The sequence below is a fragment of the Vanessa atalanta genome, chromosome 26, assembly GCF_905147765.1.
Source record: "Vanessa atalanta chromosome 26, ilVanAtal1.2, whole genome shotgun sequence".
Lineage (NCBI taxonomy): Eukaryota > Metazoa > Arthropoda > Insecta > Lepidoptera > Nymphalidae > Vanessa > Vanessa atalanta.
This window is the reverse complement of record NC_061896.1, coordinates 3464884-3476957: the sequence shown is the minus strand read 5'-3', so window position 1 is coordinate 3476957 and position 12074 is coordinate 3464884. Positions and strand designations below refer to the sequence as shown.

Below are 12074 nucleotides of genomic sequence, written 5' to 3'. Positions count from 1 at the left end.
TTATTTTAGGTTTAATTAGCCTAGTAGTCTGTATGAAAAAATATAGGTTAGATTATTAACCGACAACCTTAGCACGTATAGAGTTTCGCCAAAAAATTTAACATATTGTGTTGACAAATTCAATCGTAATTATTTGAATAAATAATTCTTAAGTTTATTGATTATTAATTAGTATCTGAACTATGACACAAAGTTGTAATCCCAATAGCAAAAATACATAACACACGTTTTATTCATCCATTTGTAATAAAGTGTTTGACAGCAAATTGAAAAAAAAAAATCATTAAAAATCGTTCTATGTTTCAACGATAACTCCAGATTTAGATGCAAAAGAATGACAACTGTCACGTTACTAGTAATGTTTTCGAAGATAACAACGATCTAGCTGGAACCTTGGATACGTCATGAACTGTACAATTTCATACAACTTTCATTCATTGCATTAAAACGAGTGTCACTAGACTTTCAATAGAAACAACTAAGGCCTCTTTGTATAAAACCATGTTTAAAAAAAACACAATACCACTAACCCCATTAAAACTAATAAAATAAATAAACATTTCTACATGCATCTGATATACCACGAAGTGTTACGTTACTACGTTACACTTTCTATATAAACCACTGATTTCACTAACCACAGCCTCTCTGACCAGTGGACACTGTATGCAAATAACACTTTATTGTTGAACGTTTTTTATATTTATTTTGAGACTGGCTAATTCTCTAATCTGACTAAACGACGCGCATTAGAACCTTTTAAAGGAAATGGTCAGAGCTTTATTCACCATGCTACTCCAGTGCGAATTGCTGAATACAGAATACAGATGGTAGAATTATTCTGAAAATAGCATTTTATGATAACAAGAACACAGCTCCGTGCTTGACCAGGTTTGTGGAAATTTTCGGTTAAGATTCACGTCATATAGCCACCGAGACATATAAACTTATATATGTATAGGTACTCGTAGTGATGTATTAATTTTCTCCAATACAGACTAAGACTTGGAAAATCATCCAATTAAGAACTTTTAAGACCAATTAAATAAAACTAGTTTTTAACGGATTTAACGGGCAGTCTGCCCGTGACCACGAACACTGCAAAGTGCTCGAAAAGTCGGGATGTTAAAATAATTAATATACGCGATTAAATCCGTTAAAAACTAGTTTTATTTCAATGTGTAATAATCGCGAAAATCTAAGACATTTTAAGACCAAGTACCACTGCTTCATTCTTATGGGTTTAATAAACTTCCTCGGTGGTACGGTACAGCTTCGTGCAAGTCTGGGTAGGTACCACCCACTCATAATATATTCTACCGCCAAACAGCAATTTGGTATGATTGTATTTCGGTTCGAAGGGTGAATGAAGGGTACAGGCACAAGAGACGTAAAATCTTAATTACCAAGGTCGGTGGAGCATTGGCGGTATAAGGAATGGTTAATATTTCCCACATCACCAATGACTATGGATGGACCACTTGCAATCAGATAGTTCATTTTCCTGTCGGCCCTTAGCATGGTATCAACAAATTAAAATTAATTAATAAGCTTATATTATTGTCTCTTATGTAAAGATGCCAAACATCATTAAATGGCTTGCTGGCTTTCATCATGGATGTGGAACCAAGGTAACGAGAAGGTAAGTTAACAGTTATATATATTTTTATTATAAATAGTTATCTATACTAACAGTATAAATACAAGTTTATCTATGCTATTTAACCAATAAACACGGAATACGGAATATGAATAGAAATCACAGGATTAATTACAAAAAAAAAAACGCCTCAACACGCAGTTGAAACCACGAGCGTAGTCGCTTGAAACTACAAGTATGACATATGAGATTCAGTATCTATTTGAATTGTAACCGTAAGACGCGCGATAAATTGCTAATTAAATTGTACGAATGCACAGCATGCTAAATAATAGACGTACAATGACATACGGTTGCAAATACTGTGAATATAAAACAGCTTCCTTCGACTTTCCAATACGTGTTTTTTTTTAAAAGGAAATCCTATATATCTCGGATAAAACATTGCAAAACCGTCGGCTTATCTGATCAACTAGTGATAGGTTATCGATAAACGATCGTCGATAAGCAAAGCCCATTGAATTAGTGACGTAATATCGTTAATTGTCAAAGGTTATGGTAAGAAAATTACGTTTGATAACATCGATATAATGTTCAAAGCTTTGAAATCTCGAATTAATTAAACGATTAATGCAACTAAGTAAGCTTAGACAAACTGGTTGGTATTGTGTCTTTGAAGTAATTTAATTAAAATCTATGCATATATAAGTACTTAATAATAATATGTGATAAAATATATTGATATAAGTGATAAAATTTTGTTGATATATATTATGTTAAGGAACCAAATGACCAAGTGAATTACAAACTTGGATCAAACAAATCGCAGATGGATCGTCATTATAATTTACAAACTCTTTTTTTTATGATATAAGTAGGCGGACGAACAAATGGGCCATCTGATGGTAAGTGGTCACCACCGCCAATAGACAATGGCTTTGTAAGAAATATTAACCATTCCTTACATCACCAATGCGCCACCAACCTTGGGAACTAAGATGTTACGTCCCTTGTGCCCGTAGCTACACTGGCTCACTCACCCTTCAAACCGGAACACAACAATACTGAGTACTGATGTTTGGCGGTAGAATATCTGATGAGTGGGTGGTACCTACCAAGACGGGATTGCACAAAGCCCTAACACAAATAAAAACTCAGTATATGTTTTGGAATTAAATCTATTTTTCTCCACAAACAAATTCGTTATAATAAATTCTACCTAGGATTTTATGCACTTTGTGCCTGTAATAACAGTTAGGCACTAATTTGTTTAAAGGATTATTATACGATACAGATAAAAAATACTAAAAAAGACAAAAGAGGACTTAGTATAAAAAACATAAAGACATAGAAGAGATAGACACGGAAGAATATAACTAAGAAAAAAAAAGGCAGACACAATCCTGCAATATCTAGATTAAAATAATATATACAATCGACTAAACTTTACTAATCTCTGTATAAAGAACACAGAAATAAATAAAGTGTACCTATATACATATTATCGGTAAAAAAAACACTTCTTAGAAGACGTGATCTTTAGCCGTAAATGTAAAGTATACAAATAAATTTTAATCGATATATTTATTATCAAGATAGTTACAACACTAGTTCATTTTATCTTAATAACATTAAAGCGTCAATCCTGTTCTGACAACCGTCATTCCTTAATTATTTCTCGTTTTTACATATCCATTGTTTATCTGTGGAATTATACAACTCATTAATTAAGACATTAAATTAGATGACATTGCGGAAATTTAAACTTTAATGTAATGTGATTACAGTTTAATTTAAAATGGTAAATATATTTGTGTTGCAATTATATGATTTTAATCTCTATATTGAAGCAATTAAGGTTTAATTCAAAGCAACTGTATGTGTTCAGCGAGATGTCATCGGATGATAACAGTGACAACTTTATAATTTTTTTTATTATCTTTATACACGTATATAAAAAGCCATAACAGACATTCCATTTGAAATTCAAAGGTCTTTATTATTATCGATCGATAGAAAACCGCTATCAAATAATATGAGAAATATCGATATATTTAAGCAAGGTCAGCTAAGTTATATCACTATAAACTTAGACCTTAGAAGTAACAAGTTTCCAAATTGAAATAAAAATATTTTTTATGTTGACTTTTGACTTAGTAGATAAAACATAAATCTATATATAAAAGCGAAATACCATTCACAAGTTAATCCCAAACTGTAACACCTACAAACTTGAAATTTAATTCCTTATTAGTAAACATCCAGTAATTTTACGAAACTTTTAGGACTAGGATTTTAAGGGAGTAAAACGGGGTTTTGGAAGTTTCTGTTTTATAAATTTCACGCGAGTAAAGCCTCAGGTTCAGCTAGTCAATTAATAAATGTACTTGGTATTATACTAACAGTTTTAGTTAATTATTGCAAAGACCGAATTCTTTAATTCTACGAAAACATTTTCGAAGATAATTTCACAATTTTATTTGTAGAACAATATTATGCAATCAAAGGTTTGCATAAATCGCCAAGCCTAGGGCTTTCCGTGACATACCGGTAGTATTGTTAGGTAGCCTAAGGAGTAGAGAAAGCCCTGTAAAGCAGTAGGTATTTACTTCTAAGAAGGGCTTGACGAAATCTCACAATAATAGAAATCATTGTTTTTAGCTGGATGTACTTGTTTTTGTATTTATTATCTGTGTGTTTCTTTGTAATCGAAGGAGGTTTTAAAAGATAATATTACTAAATAATCCGGGTTTAATGCTTCTGTACTTATAAGATAATTAAGGGTTCGATATAAGCATTCTTGTTAAAAAGAGACAAACACACGTTTCCCAAGACAACTTTTCAAATTACATATTCGTCGCTCTTTGATATTTTTATGTAATCAACTAGCGTATAACTCTAATAAGAAAAGCCACACGTGATACTTTTTGTTCTAGGTTTTTAAATCGACGAACAAAATAATCCTTATTACTCGTTGAAAATTAAAAAAAAATCGTCACAAGTGTGAATTTCATATTCTTGTTTACGATAAAATATCTCTAACACAATATATTGCAAATTGTATTTATGTTTTTTTGTCAGGTAAAAAGTAATCTATGTGCTATTCTAGACTTTAATCTAACTCGGTCACAAATTTCATTCAGATGCCATTCAGCCAGAATGACGTTCACGTTCGTAGCGTTACAAACATCCATCCAAACCATCCAAAATTCATAATATAACAATTATAAACTTCATCAAAACCGACTCAGTGAACGTACGAACACCGTAACATATAACAACAATAAGAACTCCCATTTACATATTATGATGTCATATGTAGGTATGTACATATAACAATAAATAACATATAATTTATAACAGCGCCAATAAGTCTACCAACGGCTGACATTATCTGACTATTATTTACGATAATAATAAACATTATATCGTTTGTCGCTTTGTTATCAATATATATGAAACTACTTTTCGTTCGCGGTTTCGCTCGCGTGTCTGTAAAAAAGCGTAAAAAAGCCTATGTTTTTTCTTAAAGTTCAAGCTTCCTTCATACCAAATTTCATCATCAAATTCGCTTCAGTAGTTTAATCGTGAAAATATAATAAACAGACAGACAGACATAATTACTTCACATTTGTAATATTAGTATAGATATAAATTTATTAGAATAATACTCTTTTATTTTAATATCAAAATCAAAATATACTTTATATTAAGTGAAGCTACCACCGGTTCGAAGTGCAGATTCTACTGAAAGGAACCGGCTAGGAACTCAGTAGCTACTCTTTTTAAATATTTAAAAATACAAAAGTCATGTTAGTTAAATACAATTATATATCTATGTTTATAATACATCCAGCAGTTAACAAGTATTAGCTCCACGCTTTTTTATCATCTATATAATCTTGTATTAAATAATATGCCTTCTTTACCAATTTATTTTTTAGAAATGATTTGAATTTACGAATAAGTTTCATATTAACAAAGTGTGCCCCATTTTTACATTTCCTTTTTCGCAGTTTTTCGTGATATATATGATATTGACAATATGACATGATATATTCTATAAGCAGTTTAGTTTAGTTACCCATTCAATGAATATTTAAATCGTTATTAATTGCAATTTTGTCCTTTTGTAATCTGATCACGTTTTCCACTAAAAGATCAGTCTCTCAATTCGAGTGGCATCCAACGAGAAAATTTCTAACAATATTTTTTTCAAAATTGTCGAGTAAGTTTTATTTTAGACCATGACTAGAATATCTATCGATGAAGTGAAAATCACGTTTATTTTTTTTTATTGAATAATAATACTTAATAGACCATCCATTAATGGGGTATCGACTTTCTTCTTCTCCTTTAGAGGTAAGCAGGGCTTTGCTCACCGCTTGGACAGTTACGGAATGTTTTAAAAATATACAAATGAATTCGTATCCTCAGACAAATATTCATATCATAAAACAAACATACGTATCCAATTAGTTATAAATACACCTATCAGTAATTCTTAATGTTGTTTATACGTAAACATTCGTTAATATTGTGTAATATATTTTTGATCCTTATTTAACCGAAATGTAGGCCACTCGGTAACGCAATACGACATCCAAGTTCAGAACCTTCAAATCTATACGGCAGAAACCGCAGACAAATCGCACTTGAAAACTAAGATTTACGAAAACAGTATCAGAAGGAATACAGATACAATAGTTAATCAAAAACTAAAAATCATAACGTGAAGATGCAATTCAAAAATAAATCCTGATTTATTTATTGTGTACTCATTTAGATTAGTATGATATGTTTTGATAACTAATATTGTTAGAAAGAGACACATGCACATTTCTCAAGACATCTTTTCAAATTACGTATTTCATTTGACTTTGATTTTTTTATGTATTTACCTAGCATACGGATCCTATCATAAAGCCACACATGATAATATTTTCGACATAAAATTGTATTTATTGTAGTTACTTAAATCAACAAACAAAATAATACTTAATAGTCATTTAAAATTGGAAACTTTCTTTTATCTTTTTTACTAATGAATAAGGTCATTTTAAAAAGCGTTCGAAATAACAATAATGACATTTAACGATGACGTCATACAGATAATCAAAATCTACTTAAAAAGTCTAACTTCCTGTCTTTTGGAAAAACTGTTCATCAAAGCGATTTCACACGTGACGAATTCTCATTGTCATCTCCATTGGAAAATAACCAGCTGTATGTAATTAAGGAACATGTAGAATAATCAATCAAACCGTTACATAACAATGTTATTATATATAACAGAATTATTACTTTACATATTTTATCCTTAAACTAAATTTCGTAAACGTCAAAAGCGTACTGAATATTACAAAAAATTAAAAATTAAAAAATTTATACCGTTTTTTTTTTAATACTCTATTACTTACAACCCAAGGTTTGCTTTTTTAAAGTTTAAAAATAAAAACCCACCTGTTTATCTCAACCAATGAGCAAAACCATTAATTCTTCACTAAACTTTAAATTTAATTAATTAATAAGAAAATAATTGTAACACAAAACGCACTAACTTAAGCATTTTTCATCGCAAAATACACTTTTTCACGGCAAAAATCAAATTAAAAAAAACGACCACATAATGGACACCCGTCATTCGTCTCTCCACACGCGTTACTAACTATGAATCACGAATAAGGCAAATAATACCAATTATATCACTACAACAGGATATTTTAAGATGTTATTGATATTTTGCAAGCGACTTACGTCTTTATACCTATAGACTTACATATTTGTTTGTTTTGACCCGATTTTTACGGCAAAAACTAACTTCGCGATGAGTCACATCTTACTACTACATTTCCTAGTATTATAGTAAATAATTCATTCATCTCGTTCGCATTTAACTAATATATAGCCAAGAGAGGGTTTCTGTTAGAATTGAGTCAATGTTTAGGAAACTAAATACATATTTGTTTTTATACTAAGCGTAATAAAATCGATTGTGTTTGGCAGAATATTTATTTTTGCTTCCACCGTCCACCAAATGGTATGTCTACAGTTTACACGATCAATTCTAACCATGGGATCTAAGATAATTATGTCACTTGTACTAATTACACTGACTCACTTGCAGTTCGAACCAAGAACACAGCGCTATTTTTATGTTTGGAGTCAGAATAAGTGTCAGAATTAAAGGTCTGGACAAAGAAGAGGAGACCCTAGAACAATAGAGGCGTAGAGGCCTAATAAAATTATATTATGAATTAATTTTAATATTTTAATTTCAATCAGTGGGCTATAATTTATTTACTTATATCGGTGACTTTTAAAATAGTAATTGGTAACATTATTACAATTTTACTATATCTAGATATTTGTTATCTCGTCGGAATCTCTGTTGTGGGGACCCCTCTTATGTGGAGGCCCCAGGGCATTTGCCCCGATGGTCCCTGTTGTTGTGGTTGTTTGCCCTGAGTAAAACTGACCAGTGGTATCCACAAATAGAAGCCATGAAAACTTCATTTACATTTACTCTTAACTTTAGGATAGAACATCTTTAATATACACCATAAAAGTAAAGGTAATACTGTTATTAAACAAAAATAAAATTAACTTTAAGTAGAAACAAAAGATGGTTTAACGAACATAGCTATTAGAACGATCTCTTCCAAACAAATTCTGGTTAAGAACATGAGATTATTAAGACTATTCTCTTTTATTCCCCATAAGAAGTTATTTAAAACTTTATAAGGGAAGTTGTTGTAATGCGTCTGGTTTCGGAAGTCTAGACGTTTTGTTGTCCTCGGAGGCTGATTCTCTGTTTTATAAGTATCGTGTTCGAAATATATTATAATCACTTTTCTCATAAAATTGCATAAAATCGAGCTAACAATAAAGCAAAATTACGAAGTTTTTTTAAAATAGTATTTACTGTGTCGATATTCTGGATGAAAGAAAAAGAAAAACTCGAAACTCACCGCAGAACACGATCGCGAAGTATAGGATTAAATAATTACAACATTAATCCTTTAATTTTGTAAACGGCTCAAAATAAACGAGTGAGATATAGTGATGAAGTGATTCTCACAGAATAACACTTTCGATCCGTTACTTAATTATATCTCTATACGTTTACACACACACGTGCACGTTCAAACAAACAAAACTTAGGATTTAGTGCTAATCTAAAAGTTGAAAAATATATTTTGCGTAGTCTATTCCAACCACAAGAAAACAAAAGTTAAATAAATAACATTTGACATCGGATTGTTGCGAGCATAAATCTATATGTACATTTTTACTTGGTGGTAGGGCTTTGTGCAAGCCCGTCTGGGTAGGTACCACCCACTTATCAGATATTCTACCGCCAAATAACAGTACACTGTATTGTTGTGTTCCGGTTAGAAGGGTGAGTGAGCCAGTGTAATCACAGGCACAAGGGACATAACATCTTAGTTCCCAAGGTTGGTGGCGCATAGGTGTTGTAAGGAATGGATAATATTTCTTACAGTGCCTTTGTCTATGGGCGGTGGTGACCACTTACCATCAGGTGGCCCATTTGCTCGTCCGCCAAGCAATGCCATAAAAAAATAAAAAAATAAATATAAAAGCGAAATACCACTCACTGACTAATCACGAAATTTCAGAAACTATAACACCTACAAACTTGAATTTTGGCAGGTTCTTTGTAGGTTGTGGACATCCGCTAAGAACGGATCTTACCAAACTCCACCCCTAAGGTAAGACGGGGTTTGGAAGTTCGTGTTTTACAAATTTCGCGCGGTAGAGCCGCAGATTCATAAGGTTTTTTATCTTTATTCCTTCTTTAATTGGAATAGGCTATACATTCCGTTAACACAGATATACAAAACACTGTAAGTGCTGATACAGGTTTTATTTTACAGACAATCAACCTTCGTATTAAAGTTTTAATCGTTAAACGCAATACGGGTAATAAATATGTACAATTGTAAGTTTCGTGATAAAATTTTCCTGTGTTTGTTAATTTTCTACCTTCACAGAAATAATTGATGAATTAACTATGTTTATAAAAACAAACTAACCACTATATAAATAGAGTCGAGATGGCCCAGTGGTTAGAACGCGTGCATCTTAACCGATGATTTCGGGTTCAAACCCAGGCAGGCACCACTGAAATTTCATGTGCTTAATTTGTGTTTATAATTCATCTCGTGCTCGGCGGTGAAGGAAAACATCGTGAGGAAACCTGCATGTGTCTAATTTCAACGAAATTCTGCCACATGTGTATTCCGCCAACCCGCATTGGAGCAGCGTGGTGGAATATGCTCCAAACCTTCTCTTCAAAGGAGAGGAGGCCTTTATCCCAGCAGTGGGACATTTACGGGCTGCTAATGCTATGCTATATAAATCTGTAATAGTAGTTCATACTGGTTCTATTGTTTGTATTTGTTTAGACCAGGTGACATATTTCGTTTTGTGAAGTGTTAGCAATCATAGATTTACTCGGCTAGTCTAGCATTACAAATAATTATGCTTTAGAGTCTAGTTGAATCATTCTAGTTGATCTGTGACATTCAATAAATAAGGACAAAATATTTATCTTATAACGAGATAGGCAGACTGCTGTCGTGTATCAAAAAGTTAACTTATCCAAGCATCTAGGATAAAGTGCGCTTGTCCAAATGTCTTGTCATGAAATATCAGACACCTTACGCATACCCAGAATATACCCGAAGTCTTGAATGAAACGCAGTCAAAAGATACCGATGAATTTTGCCTTTAAGTTTATTTATGTATTAAGACATATTATTTAAAGACTATAAATATTCAAACACGTAGGAACACGTCTTTATTCGCCGTAATCAAGTAAAACGTTTGATACGCAAGACAACTTCAGACGAATACAAAATAATAGACCGCGAATAAGTATTACGAAATCTAATAACTTATAATATAATTGTACGGAGGTCATACCGAAGGCCGCAAGATTGAATGCTTCCCACGACATGGCCTTTGAGAATCTAACATTTGTGTCATGATAATAATTCACTTCGAATATTAAATATTAATAACAAATAATCGTTCCATGTGTATTGTGACTGTGTGTAGCGCAGGTGTTATATTGTATAATCTGTGTTTGTATTCATAAGGTTATAATGGGTAAGTACGATTTTATTTAAAGATGCATTTTTTTGAGTTCATTGCGTATTTATGTTGCGTTAAGTGGAAAGTATTAAATCTATCCATACTAGACATATTATAGTGCATCTATGTACGCTAAACCACTACAATTCTCCAGTAAATCACGTCTATAGTAAACCTGCCACTTTTTTAGTTAACCTGCTGCTAGTTCTTTGTGCAAGCCCGTCTGTGTACTGCTGAAATTTTATTATAAAGCTCATTAAACAGTTTCATTTGGCCTTGGATACCTTTACAAAATAACATAAATGCCTACAATTATCATATTAATTTATCATAGAATATTACAAAGCGTTTAGAAAGAATATTTTTTTATCTATATACGAATGCATTCATTAGTAGCGTGTGCGCAGGGTGAACGACCGCAGCGCATATCGCACAGAGTGTTGTACTTTGTCGATATTGGATTATCGATACGATAAAGATGTTATAGGAATTTTTAATTTTAAAACTTTTAATTTTATGCTATCTTTGTGTCAAATTTATTGGAAACATCAAAATGCCTTTTTAATTATTATTTATTATTGATGCAACGTGCTACAAACAAAATACGATAAAAATACGTTTTCAGATACTTATGAATATATATGTACTGATTATTTTTAATTTCCAATGTTAAATTATTTCAAACGTAGAACACAAATGGTATGTTAAACAATTTTGTAAACAAGTAGCTACCGGCTTCGTCGAGTATTTTTATTTTATTTAACTTATTATAATTTCTAAGAGCGTTAAACAAGGTAATTATTATAATAACACATAATTCTCCTTAGTTAAGAAAAAATAGCTCATAATTATAGCGTTGGATGTTTTGTTCAAAAAAATATATTTAAAAATACCTCTAGAGAACTTGAAAGGAACAACTAGAAACATCGTTAAATAACAAGATTTTGTTTTATATTAATTATTATTCTCTTTACATTATCTGCTAAGCGTGGCCCTGTTGAAACAAAAAGATGCATATAATTTGTTCCGTTGTAAATAACTATATTATACTTTCTTTTTTCTATTATTTCGATCGTATATGTAATTCATGATTTTTAAAGACGTCTTGTTTTACATGATAATCTCATGTAAAACATGACGTCTTTAAAAAAATATTTCGTAGCTTAAATTACAAAAACTTTAGTTTCATGTTTTTATTTTATGGGCCACCTGATAAGTGGTCACAACTGCCAATAGACATTGGTGGCGTATGAAATTTAATCTTTTTTTTTATTACCATTGAGCCACCAACTTTGAGATTGCAAATGAGATGTTATCTCCCTTGTGCCTGTAGTTACACAGGCTCATTCACCCT

At 31.6% G+C, this 12074-nt stretch overlaps 1 protein-coding gene across 2 annotated transcripts in view; it reads right to left on the bottom strand.

The window, feature by feature from the left end:
* The window catches only part of LOC125073898, a 108591-nt gene that overhangs the window by 48475 nt on the left and 48042 nt on the right, over positions 1–12074 (bottom strand). The window contains exon 1 of one of the 2 annotated variants that reach the window (XM_047684986.1): positions 7064–7188. The exons of the other annotated variant lie outside the window; for it this stretch is intronic. The gene's annotated coding sequence lies outside the window, so the exon portion shown is untranslated. Of the gene's footprint in view, positions 1–7063; positions 7189–12074 lie in introns of those variants that run through there. 2 annotated transcript variants of the gene reach the window in all.